The following is a 19,151-nucleotide window of genomic DNA, read 5'->3' on the forward strand; positions in this document are numbered from 1 at the left end:
AAAATGAGACTACTAAGGAGACATGACTTTGATTTCTGATCCAGGAAGATCCTACATGCTGCAGAGCAACTAAGCCCGGGCATCACAACTACTGAGCTTGTGCTCCAGACCCCAGGAGCGGCAACAACTGAGCCCACGTGGTGCAGCAACTACCAAAGCTCCTACCCTGGAGCCCATGCTCCGCAACAAGAGAGGCCAGTGCAGTGAGAAACCTAGGTAGTAGAACTAGAGCGTAGACCCTGGGCTCCCAACTAGAGAAAAGCCTGTGCAGCAACGAAGACCCAGCGCAGCCAAAAATAAAGAAAATTATATTAAAAAAGAATTAATCAAGCTCCATAGAGTTTTTTGAAATGTAAAATCACAACTGTTCATCTATGTAGTCTTAATGGCTGCTTTTGCACTCCAGTAGCAGAATGGAGTAATTACAACAGAAACTGCGGAGCCCACAGAGCCTAAATATTTATTATCTTTTACAGAAAGATAATTATTTATTTCTTTTTATTTCTAATATATTTATTTCTTTTACAGAAGAAATCTACTGATTCTTGGTCGAGATAAAGATTCTCTGGATGGGAGAGGAGGACAGCTGGAGAAGTGAGAAAAGTGTAGACTTTTTGGGTCTTCACAAAGAGGGACCCGAGTTTCCCTACCACCCCGCTAGACCAAACCCGGGGAGGTAAGGAGTAAAGAGCAGCAAATAACAGAACTTTCAGTTTGGGTAATCTGAATGCAGAGGGTTGGCCCCATTACTGGTTAGAGCCCCAGAAAGGGGTAAAACTAGAAAATAAGTCACTGCATAGTAAGACCAGGCCCCTGGTTCTCAAAGCCTTGTCTTCATATGTGTAGCATCAACATCCCCTGGAAGCTTGTTCGAACTATAAATTCTTCAGCCTTACTCTAGACCCACTGACTCAGAAGCCCTTCTGATGGTGCTAAAGCACCAAAGAATTTGAGAAGCTAGGTAGGCAGGGCTTCAGCCAGCAGCTGAAAGTCCCTGTGACTCTGCATGGCCTTGAGATGCTGACTGATCCCCATGGATCTGAGAGGGGCACAGAGGTAGCTGAAGGAGAGTTGAGTTCAAAGTCACATGATTGGGATCAAAGGAAGATGTGATAGCAAACATGGGACAAGGACTGAAGCTCAGCTGGGGAGAAACACATCTCAGTGATGGCAACATTTAGAAAAGGAAAGATGCAGGATTCCCAGGTGACAGAGTGGCTTTTGCCAAACAACAGAAAAAAACAGAACTTATGTCCAGAAAAAATAAATTCCTTCTCTTCTCTAAGCCTTACTGAGGTATAACTGACAAATAAAAATTATATATATTTAAGTTATATAATGTGATAATTTGATTTATGTATTCATTATAAAACAATTACCACAGTTAAGCTAATTAACCCATTCATCACCTCACATAGTTACCTTTTTTTGTTCTGGTAAGAACACTTAAGAGCTACTCAACAAATTTCAAATATACAGTATAGTAATATAGTGTGTGTGTGCGTGCTAAGTTGCTTCAGTCGTGTCCAACTTTTTGCAGCCCTATGAACTGTAGCCCAACAGGATTACCCAGGCAAGAATAGCGGAGTTCGTTGCCAAGCCCTCCTCATAGTATTACAGTATTATTAGCTATAGTCACCATGCTGTAGAGTAGACGGCCATAACTTACTCATCTTACTCATCAGTTATGAAAGTTAGTACCCTTTGACCAATATCTCCCCATTTTCTCTACCCCTAGCCCCTGACAGCAGCCATTCAACTCTCTGCTTCTCTGAGTTGAACTTTTTAGATTTCAGTAGAAATGAGGTCTTACAGTACTTGTCTTTCTGTGTCTGGCTCTTTTCACTAGGCATATGTCTTCCAGCTTCATCCATGTTGTCACAAATGGCAGGATTTCTTTCTTTTTATGGATGAATAATACTTCCTTTTATAGAGCAGACTTGAACCATGCATATGTTAAGGACTCCAACCCTCTTGCTGTTGAGAACATGCATATAGCTTTACAGTCAGCCCTCCTTGTGAGTCCATTCGGATTCAACCAACCACATGTCAGGTAGTACTGTGATTGTTGTTGCTTAGTCACTCAGTTCTGTCCAACTCTTTAGCAACTCCTCTTTAGTGACCCCATTGACCATAGCCCACCAGGCTCCTCTGTCCTTCGAATTTCCCAGGCAAGAATAACAGAGTGTGTTGCCATTTCTTTCCCAACCCAGGGATTGAACCCACCTCTCCTGCACTAGCAGGTGGGTTCTTTACCACTGAGCCACCAGGAAAGTCCAGTACTGCGGAACGTATTTATTAAAAAAAAGAATCTAAGTTTAAGGGTTAACTTATATGTATAAATAAACACATATGTATATGTATATATCTCACATTTTCTTTATTCATTTGTCTGTTGACCTGTTTCTTTTTAAAAATCACAAGAGAAAAAGAATAAGAAAAATCCTAAATATTAAAACTGGTTCCATATCTTGCATATTGTGGATAATGCTACAATGAACATAGGACTGTAGATATCACTTTTAGACCCTGATTTCATTTTTTGACTATATACTCAGAAGTGGGATTACTGGATCATATGGTAATTCTATTTTTAATTAATTATTTTTTTGGCCATCCTACACAGCTTGAAGGATCTTAGTTCCCCGCTATTGACTGAACCTGGGCCCCTGCAGTGAAAGTGCCGAGTTCCAACCACTGGACCGCCAGAGAATTCTCAATTTTTAATGCTTTAAGGAACTTCCTAATGACTGTGCTAATTTACATTCCTACTAACAGTATACAACTTTTCTCTTTTCTCCACACCCTCACTTCACTTTCAGTTCAGTCCCTCAGTCGTGTCTGACTCTTTGCGACCCCATGGACTGCAGCATGCCAGGCCTCTCTGTTGCCATCCTAACAGGTGAGAGGTGGCATCTCACTGAGGTTTTGACTTGCATCTCACTGACGAGTAGTGACACTGAGTACCTTTTCATTGACCTATTAGCCCTTTGTATGTCTTCCTTGGAATAAAGTGTCATTTTTTGAAACGTAAATTTGAGAACTGAGGTTTCTTCTTGCCGTCTCCTTAATAAATGTTGTTTGGTTGTTTAGGGGAAATGTGGGGATATGAGGACAACTCTGGGGGAAAGTTCAAGATCCTATGCTGTTGGCTGGTAGTGAACTGTTTTGGAACTTGGATCCCAGAGTCTGAATTGAAAACCAAGACCTTGCTATTTGTAGCATCTACACAGCAAGAAGGGAGGGGAGAAGGGAATGCTTACCAGACCGAGGCTAGGACTGTGATGTTTTAATTCCCTAACCCACCAAAACAGAGACTTCTCTTTTATCCAGCAGTAAAACCTCAGATTCTCCTCCAAAAGGCACCTTCTGATTGTAGTATCGAACTGCAAGAGGACCCTTGTGACATAAGCAGGGCAGATGAGGCATTACGGCTCTCCGTGGTGGACAGATAGCCAAAAGTCAGCCCATTTCAAAAATCGTCATAAGTTAGCCAATTTCAAAAAGACTATTTGATTACAAACACTATAGATAATTGGCCCTATTTCTTATAAAAAAATCACAAGAGAAAAATAATAAGAAAGATCCTATATATTAAAAGAGATTTAAGAAACTTGCCACCAATTACAAAGTATAGCTCTTTATACTTTGAATCCTGATTTGAACAAATTGGTAAAAATAAGACAACTGAGGGAATACTCTGAATATTTGATTATATTAAGTAAGTTTTATAAACTTTTTTACATGTGAGAATAGCGTTGTGGTTATGGTTTAAAAATAATTCTCATTTTTAGAGACATCTAAAATATTTATATGAAAAGATATAATATCCGGGCAAGGGTACTAGGCAGGTGTACAGATGAAACCAGACTGACCACGAGCTGGTAAGTGTTGTAGCTTGTTGATGAGTGTATGGGTTCATTATACTATTCTGGTCCATTGTTGCATATATTTCAAATTTTCCAATATAAATAGTCTAGCTTTGTTTTTTTAAAAGCATTTTTGAAAGAGTAGCAATAACATTAACTTGAAAAGAAGTCACAGTCATTTGCCCCCCCAAAAATATTTAGAATTTCTATAAAAGCATTACAGTATTTGTGCAAGTGAGTAAAACATTAGAGATATTTTTGACACTTGAGTTTTGCCAGCCTGATATTTTCCAACGTTTCATTAGGAAAGGGCTGCTTTCCCCATCATTTTCTCCCCTCTTGGGATAGATCAATCCATAAATTCATATCTGTGCATTCACTGGGCTGTGGGTGTGCCTTTCTAGGGATAACTGCTGTTTACTATCACTGTATGATGGAGAAGGTGAATGAGGGGGAAGGAAGACCTTCCACGTAGGCAGCAGCAAACTACCATCACAAGTGAGGTAAAGACTGCAAGGAATCCTATAGGCAGGATTCTCTCTGAGGTCTCCCAGTTCACACAGCTAGTCCTTGGGTTATTTATCTGCATATCCACACAATTCTCCAAGAACACTTCACAGTGGCTATTTCTTAGTTATGGATGTCACTTCTCTTTCCAGGTGAAAGCTACCACAGAGCAGTGAAAACTGAGGAATTCCCTTTCTGGCTATCATAGTCCTGGACGATACTGTGATTTGGAGAGGACTTGGGAGTACTTAGTTTTCAGAGCTTTTTGATGTGGCTGTGGCTTCTCAGCTCTTATTACTTTTGATGTGGCTGTGGCTTGTCTCCAGTCTCCAAGCAGGCTTGCAAAGAGATACGCATATCCACATGGGTGGTCTGGTACAAAGCACAGTCATGGGAGTGGCCAAAAGAATTTCATAAGGCGGAACAAATCGCCTTGGCAGGTTTTTCTCAAGAATTCCAGTTGTGTACCTGGTTTCCCACTCTGGAATGAATCTGTTGATATGGAGTCCAATCTTGACCTGGAAGCCTCCCAATATATTATATGCCTCCCAATAATATATTATATATTATATTATAACATATATATTGTATGTTGGAAAATTTTTACCCATACCTTTTTTATTAAAGTAATAGTACTTGCTTTTCAGCAGGGGAGGCCTCGAGCCATTGAGAATAGCTATTTCTTGCTACCTAACACTCCAAAACACAATGATTAAAACAATAATATATTATTCTGAGGTCTGAGATCACAGTCCACCAGAGGATTAGCAATGACACTCTCCCACTCCTTTGCTCACCTTTACACTTTTAAATCTTCCCATCCCCATCTTGCTTTGTCCAGACTCTCTTTTCTATCCTCAGCTGCTTTGAGCAGGTGACTCTCAGAGACTCAGTTTTATTTATCTACAAAATGGACACATTAATCCCTACCCATTGCATAGTGACGGTCCATGAGGATGAGGACATGCTCTGAATATCGCCAAGGCCTGGGCGAGGTGGTGTCGAGGAAGTAGAAGACACTATAGGGACCTGCTCAAGGCCACCTCGAGGTGGCGAGTGAACAGGTCTCCACCTCCCATCCCTGGGTTCTGGCCAGGAACTGTGAGTGAGTCGGTGTCAGTGTGTGAGGGTATGAGTGAGTGTGAGTGGAGATCTCCCTCCAAGGGACTCTTGGAGGGGAAGAAAACCCCCCTCTGCTTCCAGTTGTAAGACTTCCAGTTTATTGAATTAAAAAGTAAAAAAAAAAAACAAAAAATTCTCATGAGTCTATGGGTCGGGAATTAAGTCCAGGCTTGGCTGGGTGGTGCTTCTGTTCTGCATGACAATAGCTGGGCCACTCAGGCGCATTCATCTGGCAGTGGGGCAGCTGAAGCAGCTCCAGTGCTCCTCCACACAGTCTTTCTCCAGGTTTCCTTGGGTTTCCTGTGAGAAAAGGTTTCTTCACAGGATGGTGGTCTCAGGTGAATCTCATTCTTACATGGTGGCTGGCTTAGAAGAGGGCATCAAGCCAGTTCTGTTAAAGTATTGGCCCAGTGACATACTTCTGCCATATTCTTTTGGCCAAAGCAAGTCTGAAGACCAGCCTAGATTCAAGGGGTGAGGAAGCAGAATTTACCTCTTGATAGAGGAATGGCATGCATGGACAGGGAGGAAAGGAATGAATGAAAGCCATGTTCAGAGAGAATCTACCAGTCACTCCTCTGATCACAACAATTCATATCTCTCCCACACGTAAAACAGACTCACACCCTCCCCGCAGTCTCATTCCATTAAGGCCTCGGTTTGAAGTCTAGGAGCTTATCCTTTAAATCAGGTCTAGCTGTGAGATGTGAAACACGGAGTGGTGAGGTGGGGATAAGAGGGATAAAATAACCACATTAGACCCCATCCTTCATCGAGCCAGGGATCAGTACATAGCAGTTGCTGGTTCCCATCAATCCTGAAATCCAGCCAGGACACACATCTCCAGATCCCCCAGAACACACACTCTCTCATTCTCTCTATATCTACATACAGATAGAGAGATACAGCGGAGAAGGCAATGGCACTCCACTCCAGTACTCTTGTCCGGAAAATCCCATGGACGGAGGAGCCTGGTAGGCTGCGGTCCATGGGGTCGCGAAGAGTCGGACACGACTGAGCGACTTCATTTTCACTTTTCACTTGCATGCATTGGAGAAGGAAATGGTAACCCACTCCAGTGTTCTTGCCTGGAGAATCCCAGGGACAGGGGAGCCTGGTGGGCTGCCGTCTATGGGGTCGCACAGAGTGGGACACGACTGAAGTGACTTGGCAGCAGAGAGATACAGAAAGAAAAAAAAAATATATATATATATATACGGAAAGAGAGTGATTTATTCTGAGGAATTGGCTCATGCAATTATGATGGCTGAGAAGGCACGTAATCTGCAGTCTGCAAACTGGAGACCCAGGAAAGCCAGAGGTGTAATTCAGTCAGAGTCCCAGAGCCTGAGAAGTGAGCTGATGGTGTAAATCCTAGTCCAGGGGTAGAAGATGAGATGGGACATCTCAGCAGTTCAAGCAGTGAGGCAGGAATAAAAGGGCAAATTTGTTTTCCCAAGGCCTTTGTTCTGTCTAGGCTTTCAGTGGATTGGATGATGACCACCCAAATCAGGGGAGTTTAGGGGGAGGTGTAATCTGCTTTGAGTCCACCAATTCAAATGCTAACTCATCCAGACACATCCAGAAATAACATTTAAACTGGGCACCCTGTGGCTCATCAGGTTGACACATAAAATTAGCCATCCCACATGGTATGGATGTACCACAGTTTATTTAACCATTCATCTGTTGAAAGACACTTGGGCAGTTTCCAATTTAGGGCTATTGTGAATAAAGCTGCTATGAACATTTGAACATTCACGGACATGATTTTGTGTGAAAATAAATAATCGTTTCTCTGAGATAAATGCCTAAAAGTGAAATTGCTGGGTCACATGTTAAGTCCATTTTTTATTTTAAAAGACACTGTCCAACTATTTTTCAGAGAAGCCGCAACATTTTACATTCTCACCAGCAATGTATGAGTGAGTGATCCATTTTTTCTGTATCCTCACCATCACTTATTTTAAATTTTAGCCATTTTTAATATTTTCGCAGTCAAAATTTCTCCACAAATTTCTGAGATGTTTCTTAGATAGCACTGGTTCCAATGAGAATAGCTAGGTCACTCGTTCTCAAACTAGACTGCCCACTGGGATTGCCTGGGGAACTTATGCTTGAGTCCTTCCCTCAGAGGCTAATTCCATTGGGAATTTTTAAAGTTCCCCAAGGGATTTCAGCACACAGAGAAATTCATGAACCATCGATGTTATTCTCATAACTTAGTCATTTTAATCCTAAAGTTTCAAGATCCTGTGAATGAGATAAATTTAAGGATTGAGATAATTGTCTCTTGAATAAAGAAAGATTGAAGAACCAGAGCTGCATTATATTCCCAGCAGAGTGTCAGTAGAAAGCAAAGCGGGGGGTAAAAATAACTGTGGCCCAACAAGCCCTATTATAAGAGAAAACTTCAAAAACAGACATATAAAAGACCAAATCCCAAATCAAATTATATAAAAACAAACTACAAAAGCCCCGGAAACATTTCAATTCGTAGAATTATGGTGTAGTGGTAGAAAGAGAAAGGGTTTTGGAGTTAGAAGTCCTGGTTTTTCCCACTTAGAACCTGTGAGATCTTGGATGAGTCACTTGGTCTCTCTAAATTTTATTTTGCTCACAGCTGAAATCTGTAGCAAAAAGGTTACTTTAGAGGTTTTTTGCACAGGTTAAATATACTGATATGTGCTGTATTTTTAACCATAACACACTGAAATTGTGACATAGTTATCTTTTATAAGAAAATTAGAAATATGAGCAGCATCTGGCTCACCTCAACCAATATTTACTGAGCATCTTTGATGTAATACTTGCTATACAGTATACATTTTCTTATAATTTCTTAGTTTTTATATTTTTACCTGGAAATCTCAAGCATACACAAAGTAGAAAGAAGAATGTAATTTGATGCTTCTTAAGCATTAAGTGTCCCTATGATTCACCTGGGGAGCTTGTTAAACTGCAATTCCGACTCAGCAGTCTGGAGTGGGGCCTGAGACTCTGCATTTTACAAAGCTTCCCTGTAACTGACATGTTGCTGACTGCAACTACCGTACGTTTGCACTGCCCTAACAAAACCTCATAGACTGGGTGGCGTAAACAACAGACATTTAGTTTTGGAGGCTAGTCTGTCAGGTCAGGGCACCAGCATCATCAGGCTCTGGTGAAAGCCCTCTTCCTGGCTTGCAGACGCTGTCTTCTTTGTGTGCCCTCACTAGAGGGAGATCTGGTATTTCTTCCTGTTCTTGTAAGAGCGCTAATACCATCATAGGAGCTCCATCCTCAGGATGCCCTAATACTTAATTATTTTATCATAAAGCTTAGGGCTTCAACATAAGAGTATTGGGGAGACACAGATATACAGTCCATTACACAAGGATATAATGAACCCCCAGGTACACTGCTTAACTTCAACACCAGTTAACTCATGGCCAATTTTGTTTTCACTTCCTCATCCATCTCTTCTTCCCCTTGCCCTCTACAGATTATTCTGAAGTATATACAGACATTCTATCATTACACCTATATTTCATTATGTATCTCTAAAAAGAGAGAGAGATTAAAATACTCCCTTTAAAAAATATAACTACCGAATCAACACTCTCGCTCCCCAAAAAATTAACAGTGATTACTTAATATCACCCAAAATCCAGTCAGCATTCATATCTGCCTTAGTGCTTCTTTATTGTGACATGTTAAGTTTGTCTCTTCAGTCTATTTTAATTGGAAGATTCCTCTTCCAGTTTTGCTCTTTCCTCACTTTTTTTCCCTTTAAGGAAACCAAGGTGTTTGTCCCATAGAGGTTTCCATACTCTGGTTTTGCTGCTCTGCATCCTCATGAGGTTGATTAAGTGGCTCTTTCTTTCCTGTATTTTCTGTGAATTGGTAGTTGGATCTAGAGCCTGATTTGGACTCAGGTTTGCTTTTTTTTGGCAAGGCTGCTTCAGAGATGGCGCTGTGCACTTCATCAGGAGATCCATAAAGTCTGGCTGTCCTGTTCCAAACCTTTTAAAAGGAGTCGGCTCTTCCAATAATGCAACCACGGTTGGGGCATGCTGCCACCAGGCGGTAGCAGCACACACAGCCGCAGAACAGGAGACACGTTTAGGCAGAGATCCCGGAGGCAGGGCATGACCTCCTCCTTTTGAACCTGCATTAAATCGCTGCGATTTTAAAACATGACACTAATGCTTTATCTTTGTAGCATGTTATAGCACATCATAATAGCTACACTTCATTGAACCCAAGAACCTTACATCTACGATCTCATTTAATTTTCGCAACGGCCAGGAAAGTCCATCACTGTGTCAGTAGCAAAACAGTGGCGAGGCTGGGATTTGCTGCCTACACTGTTCTCTTTAACACTTCTGTGCCTTGCTACATTCTCTTTTGGTTTGTGCTGGAGTCACCTGTACTTGCTGTCCTCTCCCTCCCCCAACTTACAGCTCTGCTGATTCTTTTCCAGCTCCCCTCCCACCCTCTCCTCCATTCTCTCTCTGCCCATCCCTGCCCCAGGAAGCTGCTTTCTATGGATTTTATCACCAGGCTGGCTTCCAATGGCTTCCAATTGAATTCACCCCAATTTATTCTTCGTGCTTCTCCCCCACCTCACGGTTTCCAAGGGCTGCTGCGCTCAACTACAGCTTCTGCGCCAGGTGACCCCTCTTCCATGGCTCTTCACAAACCTTTAGTTAATACAGTCTTCTGCTCCTTAGGCTTCAGCTTCTCTCTATTCTATTTGCTGGGAGTCCCAGCTTCCCCTTTAATATGCTTACTCCACCTAACTCAGTAAAGAGCATCTTCATTACACCCCCCCAGCTGGCGGGCCTGTGCTTCCTGCTGGAACTCTCTCATACTCATTGACATCCTCACCTTTCATTTTCTTCTCAGTTCACTTCAGTGAGGCAAGCTCCCTAGCGCTTCTCTGAAAGGTTACCACCATTTCCACCTTCCCTAGTGAATGGTTACCTCTCCATTCTCATCTTATTTTTATCTCCTAGCAGCTTTTGATGCACTCCTTGAAGTACTTCCTCCCCAGGCTTCCCAGTCACCATATGCTTGTCCTTGTACCTTCTCAGCCACTTCTTGTCTTTCTGACCACATCGTGGTGGCATGTCCTGGTATGCAATCCACAAGCCTCTTCTCCATCTCCACTGTCTTCCTACTCATCTCATCTAGCCCTGGAGCTTAAATACCACCTCTGCACAACGACTCCAGCCTGTGTGTAGTCTCAACCTATCTCCCGAGCTCCAGAATCACGTATCTAGCTGCCTACTTGTCGTTCCAAAATTAACAAGCCTCAGATAGAATTCTTGATTCCAGACCTCCTCCCACCCCGCCCCTATATATAACCATCTCAGTTGATGGTATCACGATTCACCCAGTTGCTCAGCTCAAAAACCTTGGAGTTATCCTTGATTCTTCTTGTTTCCTCATTCTTCAAAAAGTTTCCTCTTTCAAAATATAGAAAGTGAAAGTGAAGTCACTCAGTCGTGCCCGACTCTTTGCAATCCCATGGACTATAGCCTACCAGGCTCCTCCGTCCATGGGATTTTCCAGGAATACTGGAGTGGGTTGCCGTTTCCTTCTCCAGGAGATCTTCCTGATCCAGGGAGATCCGAACCCAGGTCTCCCACATTGTAGGCAGACACTTTATTGTCTGAGCCACTAGGGAAGTCCTTCAAAATATAGCCAGCATCCCCAAATCAGAAGGCAGCTGTGCAGGCAATCAACTGGAAGGGGTAAGAATTTAAGCAGTAAGACCAAGCAAGAAAGACTACTACTGCTGTCCAAGTGGATGATAGTGGCTTGGATCTGAGCGACAGTAATGGATGGTGAAAAGCTTTTGGGAGGCTGGATATATTAAAAATATATCCAGTTGATTGCCTGCACAGCTGCCTTCTGATTTTTAAAAAATGTAAATCAGGTCATATCACTCCCCAAGCATGACTTTATATCACACTTGCAGTGAAGTCTGAAGTACTTCACTGAGCTTCAGGGCCTTATGCAATCTGGTGGCCCCACCTCACCACCTAACTGCCAGCCTCTCTGCTCTTGTTGACTCCAGCCACACGGGCCTTTGAACATGCTGAGCCTGGTCCTGCTCCGAGCCTGTCTCTGTTATTCCCTCTGTCTGGAATGTTGTTTCCCATCTTCACATGGCTTTCCCTATTTGTTCCCCTTCTCATCTCCACTCTCTTGTCATCTCCTCAGAGGGGACTTTCCCGGATGGCCTTATCAAAAGCAGCAGCTCTCTGTTTTGCTAAACACATTTGTCTCTTTTATTTTTTAGATTCTACAAGTGATACCACACAGTGTTTCTCTGACTTATTTAACTAAGTATAATATTTTCTAGGTCTATCCACACTGCTGCAAATGGCAAAATTTCATTATTACTTTACAGCTAATATTCCATTGTATATGTATATAGCACATCTTATTTTTTCGGCCACACTGTGAGGCATGTAGGATCTTAGTTCCCTGACCAGGGATCACACCTGCACCCCTAGTACTGGAAGCTTGGAATCTTAACCACTAGACCACCAGGTAAGTCCCCACCATATCTTCTTTATCCATTTGTCTGTTGATGGACGCTTGGGTTGCTTCCATTCCTTGGCTATAGCAAACAGTGCTGCTATATGTGGCAAAACAGAAACAGGTTCAAGACATAGAAAAACCAGTGACTACCAGTGAAGAGCAGGAAGGAGGGAGGGGCAAGACAGGGATGTGAGATGAAGAAACACAAACTACTATGTATAAAACAGATGAGCAACAAGGATATACGGTATAGCACAGGGAATTGGAGCCGTTATCTTATAATAACTTTTAATGGAGTATAATCTGTGAAAATACTAAATCACTATGTTGAATACCTGAAACTAACATTGTAAATCAACTATATCTCAATAAAAATAAAAGAGCATCATCTCTCTTTGCATCACTTTCTATTCCCTCTCCCTACTGAGTCTTCTTAGTCAGCAAATGTCACAATCTGAAATGAAATCATTTATTTATGTGTTCTCTGCAGTATTTGTTGAGTGTGTTAATGAGTGAGCAGTTGCACATTCACCTCTGTCTCTGTACACAGCAAGCACTCGGCACATGCCTGGCTCACCGCAGAGTCTTAGAGTCCAGGCCCTGATTCGGAAGGCTCCAGGCCTGGTGCAGCCCCTTCTGGACTTGGGGGTTGATGGTGTGTGAGCTCACTAGGATCCCCTGAGGGCTCTGCACGGCCTTCTCAAAGGCAGGGTGAATATCATGACTACAGGATTGGAGGTTTAAAAAGACTGTCAATGAGCCTTCTTACTGCAGCCATGGCAATTTCTTAGTCACAGCCCTTCTCTCTGTCCTTCGGTTCAGATCTACATACATCCCAGAGGAGGCAGAGTGAAGGAAGCTCTGCTGTGATGAACTCATGACAAGGAGGGGTCCACAATAACTGTTGCAGAGGACTGAGTGCACAATAGAGGCCAAGAAGACAGGCCAAAGTGCCTCAGCTGCAGCCCATCTGGTCCCAATGTACTGATCGGAATCTTTCTGCCCTTGGACCTGCTGCCTCGCCTGAACCTGGAAATATTCCTCAGAATGAACAGGTTGGGCTTTCCACACGATAGCCCAGTTTCAGGGATTCTGGGAATCTTGGCTGGCATGAATAGTTTCTGAATGGAGAGTTAAAGCTATTTTGAGAAGGCTGCTCTGTGGGCTCTGGTTACTGAAGATGACCTTCCGGATGATCTGTTCTTCTGATGGCCATGATCGCAGGCACACATAGTACGGCAGTTGAACTGGAGTTGGGAGACAATGCAAGATCACTCTTTCCTTGGTAGGTGTGGATGTTCATTCATTTACCTGTCATTTAAAATGCATTGAGGTTTTTTAAAAAATTATTTTAAAAATTGAAGTACAGTTGTTTTACAATGTTGAGTTAATATCTATTGTACAGCAAAGTGACTTCAGGTATACACACATATATATTCTTCTTATATTCTCTTCCATTATGATTTATGTATTGAATTGTTACGAGCTAACACTGCAGATGGTGACTGCAGCCATGAAATTCAAAGATTCTTGCTCCTTGGAAGAAAAGCTATGGCCAAGCTAGACAGCATATTAAAAAGCAGAGACATAACTTTACCAATAAAAGTCCATCTGGTCAAAGCTATGGTTTTTCCAGTAGTCATGCATGGATGTGAGAGTTGGATTATAAAGAAAGCTGAGTGCCGAAGAACTGATGCTTTTGAACTGTGGTGTTGGAGAAGACTCTTGAGAGTCCCTTGGACTGCAAGGAGATCCAACCAGTCAATCCTAAAGGAAATCAGTCCTGAATATTCATTGGAAGGACTGATGCTGAAGCTGAAACTCCAATACTTTGGCTACCTGGTGCAAAGAACTGACTCATTTGAAAAGACCCTGATGCTGGGAAAGATTGGAGGCGGGAGGAGAAGGGGGTGACAGAGGATGAGATGGTTGGATGGCATCACCGACGCGATGGACATGAGTTTGAATAAGCTCTGGGAGTTGGTGATAGACAGGGAAGCCTGGCGTGCTGCAGTTCATGGGGTCGCAAAGAGTCGGACACGACTGAGCAGCTGAACTGAACATTTTTGTGTTGTTTAACAATATTCCTTTCTCCATGTGGTTTACTATTCTCCCCTTAACTCATCCCCCCAACACCCTTCTTCATTCAAAGTGCTGCCCCTTTTTGTTATGTCCCTAGGGAAGGAATGTGATAGATATGAAAGAAAAATCAAAGGAGTCTCTTGCTTTTGTGTCCAAAACTGTGTGCCTTTCCATAAAGAAGACTTCAAGAATTGATTAAAACCTCTGCAGGAGACAGCAGGGCTTTGCAAACCCCTCCCTCAAACAGAGAAGAGGTTTCCCTAAGGCTGGAAGAAAGAAAAGACAAAGGGGAAGTCCTGATGACTCAGATCTTGGTGGCATTCCAAGAGACAAGACCTGCCTTCTGGACAGAGCCCCAAGAGGCAAAGCTGAAGTCTGAGAGGAGGAAGCAGGCTGATTCCCGTACTGTTAGATGGCACAGAGGGGAAAAGAGCTTCTGGGGTGAAGGTCCTGGCTCTCAAGAAGGAGAGAAGTAGTGACAGTCACTGGCATGGGCTGTCACTGTGATGACCAAGGCTGTCATGGTGATCAAAGGTCAGATGCTCACCTCCATCATCTTGATGGGATGGGGAGAAACTGAAGGGTGGGTTCTAAAAGACTATGTTTCTGCTACTTTGGCAGAATGGAGATTTAAATTCAAAATTAAGCTAAGTTCTCTTTCACACACACACGCACTATTTAAAAAAGAAAGTTTACTAAGCTTCTACTGTGTATCAAGATGGATAAGACACACAGACATGGATCCTGGTCTCTAGAGTTAGACAGTCTCTCTGGGGGAGCACCATTCAACCAGCTGACCTTGAGCGTTGCTGCTAAGTGCACTACTGGAGATGTGTGCATAAGGCTGTATGATCACGGAGGCAGAGTGTGCATTCTCCTGGGAATTACAACTCGCTCCACAGACTCAGAAGACCCCAGTTTTGGGGTACTGACGGCAGTCACCAAACTCCTAGAAGACTACTAGAGAAAGCTGGAGCTTGCAGATTCCTTCACAGGACAGTAGACACGTGGGGACTGGCCACTCTCAGCTGCCGGAAAACTGCTCAGAGAGTGCAGGTTTTGAGAGAGGCAAGGGGACGGGAGGCTGCTGTGGGGCAGTCCCTTCTGGCTCTGAAAGGGCTCAGAATTCTCCCTGCTGCCCTGCTCAGTCTCTCCTCTGGTGACAAGTCTTCCAACCACAGAGACTGGATACACAGTATTTATTTCTTAAAAGTTGGTCTTCTTTTCTTGATGCTACACTCAGGTCCCTTTCCTTCTCCACTTTTAAAAGAAAATTGATGTGTAATTTACAGTATTATATAGTTTTAGGTAGGCAATGTAGTAATTCAAAAATTTTATAGATCCTACTCCATTTAGAGTTATTAGAAAATATTAGCTATATTCCATGTTGCTATACAATATACCCTTGTAGCCTATTTTATACAGAGTAGTTTGTACATCTTAATACCCTACCCCTATCTTCCATCTCCTCACTGGTAACCACTAGTTTGCTCTTTTTATCTGTGAGTTTGCTTCTTTTTTGTTATATTCACTGATTTTATTTTTTAGATTCCATATACAAGTGACATCATACAGTATTTGCCCTTCTCTGTCTGCCGTTTCACTGAGTATAATACTCTCTAGGTCCATTATGTTGTTGCAAATGGCAACTTTTCATTCTTTTTTATGGCTCAGTAATATTCTACCATATATATATCACATCTTTATCCATTCATCTGTTGATGGACATCTAGGTTGCTTCCATATACTGGCTATTATAAATAATGCTGCTATGAACATTGGGGTTCATGTACCTTTTTGAAGTAATGTTTAATTTTCTTTGGATATTTGCCCAGGAGTGGAAATGCTAGATCATATGTAGTTCTATTTTTAGTTTTTTGAGGAGTCTCTAAACTGTTTTCCACAATGGCTGCACCAAGTTACATTCCCACCAACAGTGTACAAGGGTTTCCTTTTTTCTGCATCCTTACCAACACTTGCTATTTGTGTTTTTTTTTTTTTTTTGATGATAGCCATTCTCACAGGTGTGAGGTGATATCTCACTGTGGTTTTGATTTTCATTTCTCTGATGATTACCAATGTTGAACATTTTTTCATGTGCTTATGGACCATCTGTATGTCTTCTTTGAAAAAATGTCTATTCAAATGTTCTGCCTATGTTTTTAATCAGGTTGTTTTTTTTTGATACTGAGTTGTATATATATTTTGGATCTTAACCCCTTATTGATCATATCATTTACAAATATTTTCCCCCATTCAATAAGCTGTTTTTTTATTTTGTTGATAGATCCTTGTGTTTTTTTTTTTTTTATGCTGTGCAAAGATTTTAATTTTAATTAGGTCTCATTCATTTATTTTTACTTTTGTTTCTCCTCTCTCACTTTTGTCACTGATAACTTATGTTTCCTGGATTAGTGTTTCTCTGATCATTGTGACCGTCTTAGTTGGCTGGTTTCTGTTCTCCTGGTAAAGATTTGAGGAAACCATCTTTATTTTGTTGGCAACACACACAATTTAACGCCTTGAGCGGACAAGATTTCTACATTTTGGTGATTTTCATAAATTCTATTAATTCCAATCAGAGCAACAGTTCCTGTCCAGGTTCCCAGGTTCTGGGAGTGCAGACCATTCAGAGAGGATAATCTAGCTCTGAAACCACTGTCCACATACAGGGATTTTTCTGTTGTTTATTTCATACAGAAGATTATTCATAAACATTAAAAAAAATTTTTAAAAATATGTGCTAAGTCGCTCCAGTCATGACCCTATGGACTGTAGACCACCAGGCTCCTCTGTACATGGGACTCTCTGCTGCAGTGGGTTGCCATGCCCTCCTCTAAGGGATCTTCCTGACCTAGGGGCTGAGCCATGTCTCTTATCTCTCCTGCCTTGGCATGCAGGTTCTTTACCATTAGCACCGCCTGGGAAGCCCCTGTAACTTTTTAAAATAAAATTATTTAAAAAATAATTTTCTTTCTTTATTTTTGGCTGTGCTGGGTCTTTGTTGCTTCTCTGGCTTTTCTGTAGTTGTGGTCGTCGGTGGGGGGAGGGGTTACTCTCCAGTTGCAGTGCACAGACTTCTCATTGCAGTGGCTTCTCTTGTTGCAGAGCATGGGCTCTAGGTGCACAGGCTTCAGCAGTTGTGGTGCATGGGCTTAGTTGTTCTGTGGCATGTGGGGTCTTCCTGGACCAAGGATCAAACCTGTATCTCCTACACTGGTAGGCAGATTCTTTATCACTGAGCCACCAGGGAGCTAATAGCGTCAAACTGTGATCATCCCAGATGTCCTCCAATAGGTGAATGGTTAACTAGATTGTGGCACATCCAATCATGGAATGCTACCTGGCAATAAAAAGGAATGTACCATTGAAACATGTGACAGCTTGGATGAATTTGTTTTGCAAAATGTTACCACTGGGGCAATGTTTGTGACATAATAAGAAATACATATTTGGTGTCTGCCTTCCTCACTTCCTCTTGTCCTGGCACACAGCTCTTAAAAGCCTTATAATCTCTGAAGTGGTGAGTGTATTTTTGTATGTTAATGAGATGACTTGTGGGTGGAGGCACCTAAAAAGGTCTTAAGGATAGGGGACTGGTTTCCACTTGGAAAATCAACCGCATGATTAGAGGGTTGGAAGTTTGAGACCCACTCTCCTAACACCCAGGGAGGGGACGAGAAGCTGGAGGTTGGGCTAATCATTAGTGGTCAATAATTTTATCAATCATGTCTACATAGAAAAGCCTCTATCAAAAACCCTAGCTGAAGCATTCACAGAAGCTGCTGAACACATCAAGGTGCCAGGAGGCTGATGGTCCTAGAAGGGGCATGGAAGCTCCGTGCCTCTTCCCACACATCTTGCTCCATGTATGTCTTCTGTTTGGCTGTTCCTGAGTTGTATCCTTTAATAATAAGTCAGTAATGTAGTAGATAAACTATTTTTCTGAGTTCTGCGAGCTGCTTTATCAGATTATCCAACTCAAGAAGGGGGTCTTGGGAACCCCTCCTTTACAACTGTTTGGTCAGAAATACAGGAGGCCTCAACTCGGACTGGCATCTGAAGTGGGACCAGTTATGGGACTAAGCTCTTATGCTAATTCTAATTTCAGGTAGAGAGGGTCAGAATGGAATTGAATTGTAGATACTCAATAGGTGTCAAAAGTGTTCAGAATAAGTAGCAGTCTAAAAAAAAGAGGGATTTTTTTTTTCCAATTTAGAGAGAAATGGAGCAAAGCATACAAGAAGAACTCTCTGCATTATTTCTTACTACTGCATATGAATCGACAATTATCACAATAAAGATTTCAATTAAAATACATGCAATATAGTAAGCCTCAATATAGTAGCATGGAAAGTAAAAACTAAGTCTGTTTTCTGGAGAGAACATTAACACTATAATGTATAACCTTCCAGACATTTTCCTATACTTACACATGTCTCTAAACACAAATGGCACTGTACAATTTGTTTAAGTGAGCAGCTTGTTTTGTTTACTTAAAAAACAGACATCATTTCTTGGCATTTAGGGTTGCCAGACAGAGCAAATAGAAATACAAAATGCTCAATTAAATTTGAATTCTGGATAAATAGTGGATTTTTTAAAGCATAAATATGTCTCCAGTATGTTGCAATTTTATCTAGTGACCCTAATGGCAATGCTTCTACTGCTGCTGCTAAGTCGCGTCAGTCGTGTCCGACTCTGTGCGACCCCATAGACGGCAGCCCACCAGGCTCCCCTGGGATTCTCCAGGCAAGAACACTGGAGTGGGATGCAATATATTTACCTAATTCTTTTGAAAAACTGGTTATGTAGTATCCCACTAATACTTAGCCTTTGCCTATTGATGAAGGTGCTCTTTAGGTCAGAGAGTTCATTATCATTCTCAGTAATTCATAAAGTCTCTTGTATTTGTATGGTACCTGAAATTGTTCAAACTTCTCTCAAATTTCATTCAGCAAAAATTAACTGAGAATTATAGCCGAAAAATCCTGGGCTTTGGATTCCTGACTCATTCTTATCAGATATCTAAAC

Source organism: Oryx dammah, unplaced genomic scaffold (genome assembly GCF_014754425.2).
Source record: "Oryx dammah isolate SB20612 unplaced genomic scaffold, SCBI_Odam_1.1 HiC_scaffold_1, whole genome shotgun sequence".
Taxonomy (NCBI): Eukaryota; Metazoa; Chordata; class Mammalia; order Artiodactyla; family Bovidae; genus Oryx; species Oryx dammah.